At 46.7% G+C, this 13,390-nt stretch overlaps 1 protein-coding gene across 2 annotated transcripts in view; it reads right to left on the reverse strand.

Moving 5' to 3' along the window:
- Positions 1 to 13,390, reverse strand: part of DERL3 (derlin 3) — a 62,553-nt gene that overhangs the window by 33,664 nt on the left and 15,499 nt on the right. The gene's annotated exons all lie outside the window — the stretch shown is intronic.

Below are 13,390 nucleotides of genomic sequence, written 5' to 3' on the forward strand. Positions count from 1 at the left end.
TCCAAAACCATCATTTATAAGGGAATGAACCAGCAAATCACACTTTCTCAAAGGTGGGGTTGAGGTCTTGGGTGGGGAGGGGAGTCACTGGGACAGAGAACAGAATGGAGGACTACCCCAATAGATCTTTTAAAACATGACACTTTACAATACAATTGAAAGTTCCATTCTGCAAACTCTAGTTTTAACTCAAGATTTACCTCACTGACAAGGCCTGTGAAGATCAAAACCAGTCTGGGGTTGCTTGTGTTTCTGTCTTAAGGAGATTTGGCCTGGCAATTCGGGCAGGACTGGTCCCATTGGAGCAGGACCAACACTGATCGGCATATGGCAGGTCTCTTTTTAGAGTGGCACAGTGGGTGAACAATTATGGACAGGAATGTGACCCGAGCAAAAGCCAGTGAGTGAGACATTCAAGCTGTTGATTCTTCACTTTGTTGTTTGGTTTTAAGAACGTCCTAAGTGCTTTAGGTATGCTAAGACTTGGGTCCCATGCTCACTATACTACAGGACTCAAGCTGTATCTCACTAATGAGCCTGACTGGGCCAAAACTGGTCTGGGGTTGCCTATGTTCCTGTCAGAAGGGGACCTGCTCTGCCACTTCAGGCTGGACTGTTTCTACTGGAGCATGCCAAGACTGATTTGAGGGAAGGTCTCTGACTAGAGCAGCACAGTGGGTAAAGGAGCGTGGACTGTCATGAAGCCCCATGCGATCGCTGGTGGCAGAGATTAATTGAAGCATTTCATCCATCACATTGTCTGTAATAGCAGATTCCCCATGTGACAAAGGTATGCCAAGAAGGGCACTATGCTATACCTCGCTGATGAGGCCAAGTAGGCTGAAACCAGTCTGAGGTTGCTTGTGTTCCCATCTGGCAGTGCCCTGGCCTGGCAATTCGGGCTGGACTTCTCCTTCTGGAGCAGGATCAAGCCTAATATGCAACTAGCAGATCCATGTATAGAGTGGCACAGTGGGTGAAAACGAGGGACGGCAATGCAGCCCTGAACGATCACCAGTGTCTGAGATTAATTCAAGCTTTCCAGCCATCAATTTCTTGTAAATAGTCTGAAAGCACATTTTCATAACCCTAATTACAGCCCTTCATAAGAGTACCTCCCAAAATAATCAAGTTCTTCATGGTCTGGTACAGTTAGGTGGAGAATTATTCCTCAGTGTCAACAAATACATATAGCGCTTGCTAGAATACTAAACACAGGGGAATATGTCTGTGCCACAGAAGAAGTGGTGCCCATCTGATAAATCAGTTCTTTGCCAGTGTCTGTGAGAAGCCTATGGCTCACAAAAGTGCCTGCATCTCTGCTGTGGCTACCGACTGGAGATGGTTCACTTGAAATCAGAGAGCTAAGGAGGTGCTGGGGAGAGCATGAGGGTGAAATGTGACTCAATCCATGCCCCAGCAGAATTCCCATTTTATACTCTGCAGGTCAAACAATGAAACGCTAATAATATTTACCATAAACATACAGAACTGTCCCTTTTCTAAATTATTGAACAGTAGTAAACTCAAGACTAATCTGAAGCTACGTGACATTTTAACAATCATCATGTTTAGGTGTACAGGTCTGCAGTCTCAAACATTGACACAGAAGCCATAAACTGCCCCAAGGGGAAGGTATTTAAAATATAGCAGACCATTATAAAGTGACTACACTTGCAATAAAATAAGACTTGAGGATATTAGCTACAAAAGTAAATGCTTGAAGGGAGGATTATCAAAAGAAAAGGTTACTTACCTTCAGTAATGGTATTCCTTGTGGACAGATGCTCTTCCACAAGATTGCTCACCTTATAAATATCACTCCAGGTGCCAGACTGGTGTGGAAAACCCTTCCCCAGCAATAGCTCTCCAATCTCTTGGCACCATGTGGCTTCAGCCATAACACTTTAACATATTAGGCACAAACTGGTATACTGGTGTCAATTTCTACTTTTTTTTTCAATGTCCCATTGAGGCCAGTGTAGAGAAACCGAAAGTGCATTAATACACTGGCTTCTCAGAAGATGTCCATCCAACCTTTCTGGATATACCTTTCAATGGGGAAAGGCTGTTTGGAGAGGAGGCCGACTATGGCTACCTCACTGGGCCTACCCTCCTTAGCGAAACAGTGCCCTCAATGTCAAGATTATTCTAAAGCAGAACTGTCCTGGCAGAGACAACATTCTCAGCCAATTAACATGCCTCAACTACTGTACATGTCCTGTAGGGAAGGGGTGCATCAAGGAATTGCCACTACCAACAGCAGCTGGAGCAAGAGCACACCCAGTGCATGCCATCCTCAGCAGGCACTACTGTCTTTAAACCACTCTGCCCCCGCCCATTCTACCACTATTTTCCACTTGTGGAAGGATCCCCCACTCTTCCACCAAGTGGGAGACGATCATAGTTCGTTCATCCATCTAATAGGCAAGGGCTACGCCCTAATTTTTCTGTTCCTGCTTCTCGACCACCCTCTTTCCACCAGGATATGCTCTTCCCACAAGCCTCTATTTTGGAAATAGAAGTCCTTCTCCTGCTGAATAGTGGGGTGAAAGAGGCGGCACCTCTGGAAGAAAGGTGCACAGGATTCTATGCCCTTTACTTCTTGGTCCCCAAGGGGAAGCTTTTCTTTCTGAATTAGTTAATAAAAGAGCAGGATATAAGTTCAAGATGCTATCTCTGAGTCTAGTCTTCCTGGCCTTGAGGGCCTGGCACTGAATGTGGGGGAATGGATACTATCCCGGGGACTGTATGACTCCTATTTCCACCTTCCTCTCATTTCCACCCTCAAACTTTACTTGAAGTTCAGAGTTGGGTTCCAGGACTATCAGTGCACTGTCCTAACATCTGAACTGACAACTTTGCATTTTATAAAAGCACCAGCAGCAGTTGTAGCAGCTTTGCTAGGAAATGCCGGAGTCCACTTATGTCCATACCTGGACAACTGCCTAGTAAAAGGGGAGTCTTTGGTGCTAGCCATAGAAAACCTTCAGCAAACCATGACCCTCTTCATGACTTAGGCTTTAATATCAATACCAGGAAATTTCATCTTACTCCATCAGAGAGACCGAGATTTAGTGGGGCGGCCCAAGCCACAAGTCCTTTCCTCATAGAGGATCATGAATATTCGGGACATGGTTCTAACCGCTTTGGTGCTACTGATGTGACATTCACATCAAGAGCTCTCTTAGCCATGCACTGTTGACAAGCAGGTATTATTATCAAGGCATCCATGCAGTTTTTCCCCAGTGACAATCAGCACACATATCGCGCTAATGCCATTACCTTGAAAGTGAAACTAAAATGAGCCAATCTGTGGTTTTATTTTCACTTGCACCAGTACTCGGTGACATATCTCAGCCTCCTTGAGCACCGATTTCAATGGGAGCTCTATTGTTGGAAAGGGCAGAAATACTTTTGAGGGGAGGAGCGCCCCTGCTGGCAATGGGCTAGTGTTCTCCCTCTCCCCTAGGCACAACTGTATTTCTGCCCCCTAGGGGTCAGGTTGGGGTCTTTACCTCCAATCTGCCCCTTGCAGGGCAGAAAGTCCACTAGACACCAGGAAAATAACAGGCATTGAGCCCCACCACAAATTGAGCCTTTCAATCTTTCTGCACACCTAACGCTCCTCCCCGGGGACATATTTCTTTTTTATCCCCTATCTGCTCCTGGGAGTGAGGGCAGAAATACTACAAGGCACCATTAATTTTTTTATTGGGGGAGGGAGTACCGGCCCCCTAAGAATATGACTGTGTTCTCCTCCAGGCTCCTGGGTACAAAAGTCTTTCAGCCCCACCCTCCCGTTCCCGGGAGCAGAGGAGGACGTCTACTGCCATATGCCCCTCCTGAGGTTGGCAGAAAGCCCACTAGACACCAGGGAAAACATAAATAAATTTTAAAAAAGGCAAAGGGTGGCCCACTAGGCAATGCGCCGTGCCACACCCCAGAACTAGCCCAACAGTCTTTCTGCCCCCCCACCCCCCAGGGAGGCAGTTAGGGGACGTTTACCCTCGGACTGCCCCCTCTCCTGTGGCAGAAAGCCAAGCCTACTAGACACATGGAAAAACACATTAATTAAAAAAGTAGTGGGATGACCCAACCAGGCATCAGGCCAAGTCACCACGCTCAAAAAGGCCATTCAGTCTTTCTACCCTCTGGGCGGATTTTGTTTTTCACTACAACTTGCCACCGGGGGTGGGGGGAAGTGGACAGAAAGCCCACTTGATATCAGGGAAATTGTTTTTGAGGGGAGCACCCCCCAGAGAACATCCCAACTCCCTGGGCACAAAAGTCTTTAATCCCCCTCCTTCAATCTGAAAGCCCACTTGACACCAGGGAACCAGGGAAAAAAATAGGCCCCAGAAAAGCAGGAGGGTTGGGAGCCACTTGATTAGGCATGGGGCTGTGCTCCCATCCCCATAACGGGAATAATATACTTTCTGCCCACAGTGGGAGACAGAGAAGGTAGTTTGCCCCCAATCTGCCTCCCCTCAGGAGTAGAAAGCCAACTAGACACCAGGTATTGTAGACAGGGACAAAAAAAAGAGGTGGGTGTAGCTAACCCTTACATCTGGCCATGCCTTCACCCCAAAAAGAGCAATACAGTCACAAAGGGGGTTTGTCCCATTTGAGATTTGCCCCCATTCTGCCTCGTATGAGTGGGGGGATTTCTAGACAGCAAGGATTATACTTTGAGGCAAAAACAATGTGGAGGCAGCCCACCATGAAGCACATGAGAGTTTTCCCTCAATCTAATCTACCTAGGGAGAGGGGTTAGATAGCTCGCTGCATGACAGAGATATTTGTTTAAGTTATAATGGGGTGTAGCTGGCCTGTTCTGGCATCAGGCCAACCCCCACCCTTAAAGCCCTAACAGTTTTTCTGCTCAGGTGCAAATCTTCCAAACAATTCATCTGGCTATGCATTCCAACGTTTATGGGACTCACCCTTTCAGCCCTCCGCAGTCATGAGCTTCCATGGTCGTCAACACCTCCATGTTCCGCTGAGGTGCTCATTTGGGCAACATGAAAGCGCAGTGAGTTCTTTGCTTTGCATTTTTTTGGGGGGGGCAGGGGGGGGGGGCTTTTCTTTATTGAGATTTGTAGCGTAAAATGATACATATAAGTGCCCATTAAGATACATGGTCTCAAATCTTTCAAAATTATGCATCGGTAACAAACAAATAAACCCAACTATAAAGGAGGGTACAGAGTGTTTTCCTAATATCATCGATGATCGTCTCAGCAAGATAGCTCGTCTAAACAGTCCACTTCATATTTCTTCTGTTCTTGTATTTGAGGTATATAATATTTCTAATAAATTCTATTTATCATTAGACACCATGAATGGAGGGTGGGTGCATACATCCCCGGTAAGGCAACATCCACTACATAGAAGTCTCATTGTGAGTTAAAACACCCACGCACACAAGGCTCTCCACGACATGGGTCCGAAGTACCTCAACAGCCGTCTCACTTTCCACACACCCACCCGCCAGCTCCGATCCGCCAGCCTCGCCCTCGCCTCCGTCCCTAGAATTCGGAAATCCACCGTCGGAGGAAGATCCTTCTCCTACCTGGCAGCCAAGACATGGAACTCCCTCCCCACCCACCTACGGCTGACCCAGGATCACCTCTCCTTAAGGAAACAACTCAAGACCTGGCTGTTCGAGCAGTAGCGACCCCCCCCCCCCCCCCCTCCGCGCCTTGAGACCCTTACGGGTGAGTAGCGCTCTTTACAAATTATTGTGATTGATTGATTGATTGATCCTTTTACATTATTAATGTATCTCGCTCATTTCTCCTTCCTGGGTAGTAGCCTTGAAGAAAGAGGGTAACCTATAACAGCTCAGCCTCCCTATATTGTGCAGGTCTAGGTACATAACCTGTTATCCCTGTGGGAGCGGAGGTCTTTGGTTTGCATTGAAGCAGCATCTGCAGATAAAGGTGCTAGAGCTGTGGGAGGTTTGTTTACCATGAAGGCGTTTCTCCCTTCCATCCTGGGAAATACCATTTTGTTTCTGTCAGAAAACACCATAGTTCATGCAATGGGCACAACAACTGGGAATTTTCCAGGTAACTGTTCACGTAGCTGGTTCCCTCAATGTGAGCCAAGACGATCATGAATCGGAACTACACCCCAACGCGTTGGAGGTGATCCTTTCCAAATTGTGATGCCTATAAATGGACCTCTCTACCACCGCCCACAGCAGGAAGTGTTCTGAGTTTTGTGCCAAATATTTCCCTCTGAATGGTCCCCGGGTATGCCTCGTTTCACGGCATTCCCACTGATTCCGCTTCCGTCAAAAGTACTGCGGTATGTGTGGGAGTATCAAGTACAGTTGATCGTGGGCATTTGGCCACCTCTTCTACTCCTGCATTCGGTGGACCTACCCTCGCAGCAGGACAATCAAGTTCTCCACTCCAGTCCCCTAATGCTGTGGCTGCACATTTGGAGACTGAGCACTACCAGCAGAAGTACTTTTGTCTTCTTGATGAAGGCTGCAAACCCCATCTTGGCTGCCGGGAAACCCACTTCAAAATCCATTAATGCAAGTGGCTGGAATAAATGTGTCCAGTGTTCCCGGTCGGAAGTCGCAGATGCTTTTACATCCCGCCTTTCCAACATCCTCCAGCTCACTATGCCCCTTGAACAGCAGTGTCTGGCAGCAGCTCCAGTTAAAGGCTGCTTGGCTGCCCTGCTCATCTTCATGCATCTCCCAGAGTAGCCATCCTTGTTTAGGTTAATACCATTGGAGCATTTTCTAAAAAGGTTTACTTTACTTATTTCCTCTCCTCCTTTAGCGTTCCTCAATAGGATTTGAACCTGGTGTTGCCTTTCTTAAGGGATTCCCATTCGAGCAGCTGCATAATCGTCCAGTTTGACTTCTCACTATGAATAAAGTATTGTTGGTGGCAATAACTGTAGTGCATAGGGACGGAAAACATTAAATCCTATTGGTTTGTCCATCTTTCAAAGTTTTCTACTAAAACAAGCTGTTCCTTCCTACCCGCTACATGATTGTTGTGTGGTGGGGGGAACGAATACTGCGTTTTTGCACATCTTGCATTGCTTTTCTTAAATGAAATTGTATATTTGCACATATTTGCACATCCTGTTCTCTGCACTGATTTCTTCAAACATTTTAACGAAAAACCAAACTCTTTTAAAAATTGACATTACTTTTAATAATCTGTGATTTTGACTCGCCTGGTGTTCGGAGCCACTTGCGCTGCAGTCACGATACTTTCCGCCTATTTGACCTCACGGAAGCACGCCCTTCAGAGCGGCTCCATTAGTTTTGAGGTCAGTGGTCTAGCTGTTCTCCGCTCTGCCCTATTTAGGTAGCACGCTGGCGTGGCCGCGCGCTAACGCTACATGATTGTTGTGTGGTGGGGGGAACGAATACTGCGTTTTTGCACATCTTGCATTGCTTTTCTTAAATGAAATTGTATATTTGCACATCCTGTTCTCTGCACTGATTTCTTCAAACATTTTAACGAAAAACCAAACTCTTTTAAAAAAATTGACATTACTTTTAATAATCTGTGATTTTGACTCGCCTGGTGTTCGGAGCCACTTGCGCTGCAGTCACAATACTTTCCGCCTATTTGACCTCACGGAAGCACGCCCTTCAGGGCGGCTCCATTAGTTTTGAGGTCAGCGGTCTAGCTGTTCTCCGCTGTGCCCTATTTGGTAGCACGCTGGCGTGGCCGCGCAGCGGACGCGCGCGCCGCTGGCGCGCCGAATGCGCGCCTAAGGCAAGCCTGTCTGCGCCCGTCCGCGCACCGGCCACGCACAGCGCCAGCCATGCTGCCCGAAACGATGAGAGTAGTGTCAGTAATGAGAGACGCACTTATTCCAGCGAGGCTCTAAGACGGATTGGCGAGTCGGCAAATGGTAGGTTCAATTTGTACCATTGGGAGGGCACAGCTGGTACTATGGCTGATATTGCTAGGAAAGAGGCTTTACTGGGAGGGCTACTTAATGTTAGATCTCTGCCGAAGCATCAGGTGGAGATCCAATTGTTGCTGGAATTTCACTATCTAGATGTCCTGTTCATGACGGAAACCTGGACCCAACCAGACCTAGAGGTAGAACTAGGACTGGCATGCCCTCCGGGCTATAAAATTTTACATAAGCCCCGCAACAATGGAAGAGGAGGTGGAGTGGGGATTATTTTTAGAGAAGCCCTGGATTTTATTCAGTTAGAGATTGATGAAGTAGAGGGTTTCGAACTTTTTGGCTTCTCCCTCGAAGGTCCTAAGGGCTGCGTACTGGCTGGTATTGTTTGTTATAGACCGCCAGGTCCTCGCATTTGCAGGGTCTAATTGACGTGATTTGCAATATGGCCATCACCCATTCTAACGTGTTTATACTGGGTGATTTTAATTTATGGTGTAATGGAGCGCTGGATTCCGGCTTCTGTAACCTTATGCAGGCTTGTGAGAATTTGGAATTATGCCAGGGGGTCAGCAAGGCCACTCATATAGGAGGAAATACACTTGATCTCATCTTCTCCAAGGAACAGGCCTTGGAAGTGGTAGAAATTCTTCCGGTTGACTGGTCTGATCATTTTCTGATCAAATTTCGGATACCTGATCCTAGAAGAACACAGCTCGCCGCTAGTGAGGCTAGGATGCTCAAATGTAGAAACTGGAGGGAACTACTCAAGAGAAAGACTAGCTCCCTTCCTGTATTCTCTCTTAAGGACATTTTCAACGATTGCAGTACTGTGGAAGACAACTTTACGACCCTTTGCACCCAAATCCAAAGTCAACTCGCCCAAATTGCCCCCGAAAAAATCTGTAGGAAATTAGGTAGGCCATGGGCCAGTTGGTATAACGACCATCTTAAATCTTTGAAACTGGCCTGTCGGCAAGCTGAGAGGAAATGGAGGAAAACGTACTCAGACAAGGGCAGGACTGATTGGAAGGTGCTACTAGGGGAATATAGGAAGGAAATCAACTTGGTCAAGTCGGAATATTTTGCCAATATTATTTTAAACTCTAAAAACAATTCACAGACAATTTTTAAAATAGTGAAGGACATGACTGCCCCTGAATGTCTGCAATCCAAAGTTCTGCCGACCCAAGCCCTGTGTGATAGCTTAGCCACTCATTTCTTGGAAAAAATAAGCAACATAATTGATGGATTAAGATGCACCGATCTACCCAGTTGTAAAGACTCTGTGAACAATCACACTGAGGCACTGGAGTCGGGCAGGGCCAAAGTAACAGAGATGGGCTTATCACCCACCTTGGACCATTTTGAGCTTTTTTCGGAGGACACTTTTTACAGAATTGCAGGGAGTGTATCCTTGGGGTCCCCTTTAGATCCCCTTCCTAACAAAATCTGGAAGGAGTTGGGCTCTGAGCTCTTCCCCCTTCTTCGTCAGATTTGAAATAGCTCCCTGACTTCTGGGTCAGAGCCAGCTTGTTGGAAGAAAGCAGTGGTTACTCCACTTCTGAAAAAATCCACTCTAGATCCGACTTGTGCGGCCAACTACAGACCCATTTCTCTTCTTCCCTTTCCGATAAAAATCATTGAACGCCTGATTAGCAAAAGTCTGTCTGAGGTCCTCGAATCCAATTCCAGGCTGGATGATGTCCAATTTGGGTTTCGACCTGGCCATGGAACCGAGACTGCACTTGTGACCGTATTGGATGATCTTCGGATGCGGGCAGACAGAGGGCAATCTGGTATTTTAATTTTGCTCGATCTGTCTGCCGCTTTCGATACGGTCAATCATGAAATCTTGCTGACCAGACTGGAAAAATTGGGGTGTCTGGTATTGCCCTCAATTGGTTTCGATCCTACCTATTGGATAGGTGTAAGGCGGTTTCCCTTCCACCGTATCAGTCCAAGTTCTCTGAAGTCCACCATGGCGTTCCACAAGGGTCGGCGATAAGCCCCATTCTTTTCAATGTTTATATGCGACCCTTGGTTGGAATCATAAAAACGCATGGTGTGAGACTTGTGAACTATGCCGACGACACTCAAATCTTTTTCTCTCTAGAAGGTAATCACTCTATCCCATTGACAGCCTTCCACAACTGTATGCGAGATACAGCCCAATGGCTAAGAGCAAATTCTCTTCAGTTTAATTCAGGCAAAACTGAGGTTCTCTACTGCACCACCGGGAGGACCCCCCCACCTTTTCCTGGAAATCTCTGGTCATCTATATCTACGCCTACCTTGGTGCCGGCTAAAGCTGTACGCAATCTGGGAGTTATGCTTGACGCTACTCTAACTCTGGAAATGCATGTCAACAAGGTAGTAGGGACCTGTTTTTCTCTGATTAAAGCCCTGAGGAAAATTTTTCCACTACTACCAGAGGCGGCTAGAGCACTGGTCACTGGTGGTATTATCCTCAGTAGACTAGATTACTGCAATGCTCTACTGTTGGACGCCCCTACATTTTTGACTGAACGCCTCCAGAGAGTACAGACCATGGCGGCCAAATTGGTACTGATGAAACCACGTCGGTCATCAGGTTCGTTGGCTCTTGCTGAGCTTCACTGGTTACCGCTAACGCAGAGGATCCAGTTTAAGTCCTTTTGCCTGGTTTTTAAGGCCTTGCGTGGACTAGGACCCACACCCCTTCAAGAGATCTTTACGTGGTATATACCCACCAGGTGTCTTCGTTCTGCCAATGCCTACTTGGCGAAAGTTCCAAAGGTCCGGAAAGCCAAGTCAGGGGGTAGAGCTTTTAGCTTTGCTGCAGCTAAGCTCTGGAATGGCCTTCCTCTGGAACTCAGACAGTCTCATGATCTTCTGCAGTTCAGGAGAAAACTTAAGACATAGTTGTTCCCTAGAGCTTAATAATCTTCCGTATGGTTCTACTTGCTCTACTTCTGTTCTCCCCTAGCCACATGTCAATGTATCATGTACTGTAGCGCCGAGATGCCCGTTGGGTGATTGTCGCGCTTTATAAATACTCTATACAATACAATACAATACAATACCTGCTCATCCTACCTATGGTGGTATCTGCCATTACCATTCCATCCTTCCTGTCTCCGCATCATCACACCAAAGACAGGAATGGCTGCACGGACTCGACTCAAGTTGCGCACGGCACCATGACAAATCTCACTTGACAGGACAGCGTGGGTAATCTGCTTTTTATAGGCTTTGCTGACACTAAAAAGCGCAGAGCGGTGACCAGAAGCACCATTTTTCATTGATGTCTTTGGGAACATTATGTTCAGAGCCCAAGCACAACAAACAGATTGTCATATGGGTCTGAAAAGGACATTTTAGGCAGCATCTACAACAGAGTAAAAAATCCTGAAATCTTAGGAGACATCCGACCAGTCACCATCAGATACCGAGGAATTACTTCGTTGAAACAAAAAAAGAGCGCCAGAAATGCACCTAAAAGACACAGAAACAAAGGAACTGATACCAGCACATCGGTAGGCACCAGATAAGCTTTGATCACATATTAAAGACAAAGTCACGACTGAAGGCGCTGGCGAGCTATACATGCGGCCCTCCTGCTGTCTCTGCTCATGACCATGGCTCACCAGGTGCCCGCCATCTCCTCCGTCTCCCAAACCATCTCCTACCCCATTGCCCCAGAGATCCCCACCAGTCTTCAGCATCTCTCACCCCTTCATTATGCCCATGCTGATTTCCATGCTGAAACCGCTGCCTGCTGCACAGAAGGTGCTGCCGATGGCACCACCGTCTGCCAGTAAGGTAGGTGAGGCTGCCCACTCAGCTCTGGCGGTCAGTGCCCATGTGTGCTGAATGAAATGTCTGTGTGTAAAAACAACACGCTTATGGAGGCGAGCACTATGTACATGGCTGTACTGCTCTGGTACAACGCGTGGCCAGTACCCTCCTGGTGAATAGAGTCGTTTTCAGTAAACTGAAAAGGGGGGCCTACCCACCCCAAAGTGCTTAGATTGAGCCTGTGAGGAGTACTCAAACATAACAATGGTGTGAAGTGACTTCTCGGTGCAGAGAAACAACAGATACGAAATCTAATCTGCATCGGATGCAAGCTACTTATCTGATGACAGAGGCCATGTCGCTTTGTGCACACAAACACTTATCTAGCGGATATGAGAGCTCAAAGGGGTGCGTCGCTGCTTCCTGGTAGGGGCCGACCCCAGGCTGAGTAGGCTCATTGGTGACAGCTGAACATAGGCAAATGACTTCAACTCTTCTGTGGAGACTTTACAGAACTATACTTACATTTACAGACCTAAGCTGTCCCATGAATCGGACCGGGGGCGTGCACATATTTTGGCCAGGATTGCATCATGCACCAGTTGGTTACGTAGCGTACTTCCCCACTATAGAGCTGTTGTCCTGAACGCAAACTCCAGCAGTTGTTTTTACTGTGGTTTTAAAGCTGTCCGCCCCTTGCAGCCCTGCTGAGCCTTGTCTCTTGTCTCTGGCTCCACAGTGGTATTTAAGTGTTAAGTGCCCCTAGTTTTGTTAACACCCCAAACATCAGTTTACTACTATGATGTCCCAAAAAACCCTACTAAATTCTCCCTCATGCTATCTCTCCTTTGACTCATCCCAAACCTCATTTTTCTACTCTGATTCTTTCTCCCTAATCTCTTTCTAAAGCCTCTTCCCTCCTCCATCTCTACTTTACCCATCCCCGACCTCAACCTACTATTATGATCTCCCCATTAACACTTCGGGTTTTCTTACCTCTTCTGTCCCTCCATTACTCTATTGTATCCAGCTAACAGACTCACATGCCCTCTGCTCAAATTAACTCGTATCTCTCTATACTAAGACTATACTCATATTTCCCCATAATCACTGTCTATTTTCCTTGTTACATTTCAGTTGTGATATAATTTCTAACCGGGCACAAGAAAATGGCATTCTTAATCTACAAATTCACCTACTGCAGCTTTGTGACCTTACACTACCTCTTCCAGAGCCAGGACAGGGAAAACGCAGCTTCCAAAGACGAACTTCAACCACAAATACTGGGCAAAGGCTTGCATCTCCTACAACTTAAGAAACAATGGCTGACCAGGAGCAGCTCCAGAACACGTTATTTTTGCACGGCTGCCATTCAGTCCAGGACAGGACTCTACCTGCATATTGCCAGAAAGCAGGTTCTGATTGGCACTTATTCAAGAATCCATAAAATATATTCCCTACAAATTTGAAGCTGCGCATTGTTGCATTTTTCGCAATACAGATTCAATATACATTCTATATATGCCAAATCAGAGTTAGTTACTCTTTCACTACAAGAAGCAACAGACCAATGATGCAGTAAGGGGCTGGAGGATATTGTACCAAATATTAAAAGCATTTTGCAAATCATCTCAAAGTTACACGCCTTCTCGTCTATACAGGTAAGAAATTATGAATCACATTTATCCACTATATATAGCAAAGACCC

Source organism: Triturus cristatus, chromosome 11 (assembly GCF_964204655.1).
Source record: "Triturus cristatus chromosome 11, aTriCri1.1, whole genome shotgun sequence".
NCBI lineage: Eukaryota > Metazoa > Chordata > Amphibia > Caudata > Salamandridae > Triturus > Triturus cristatus.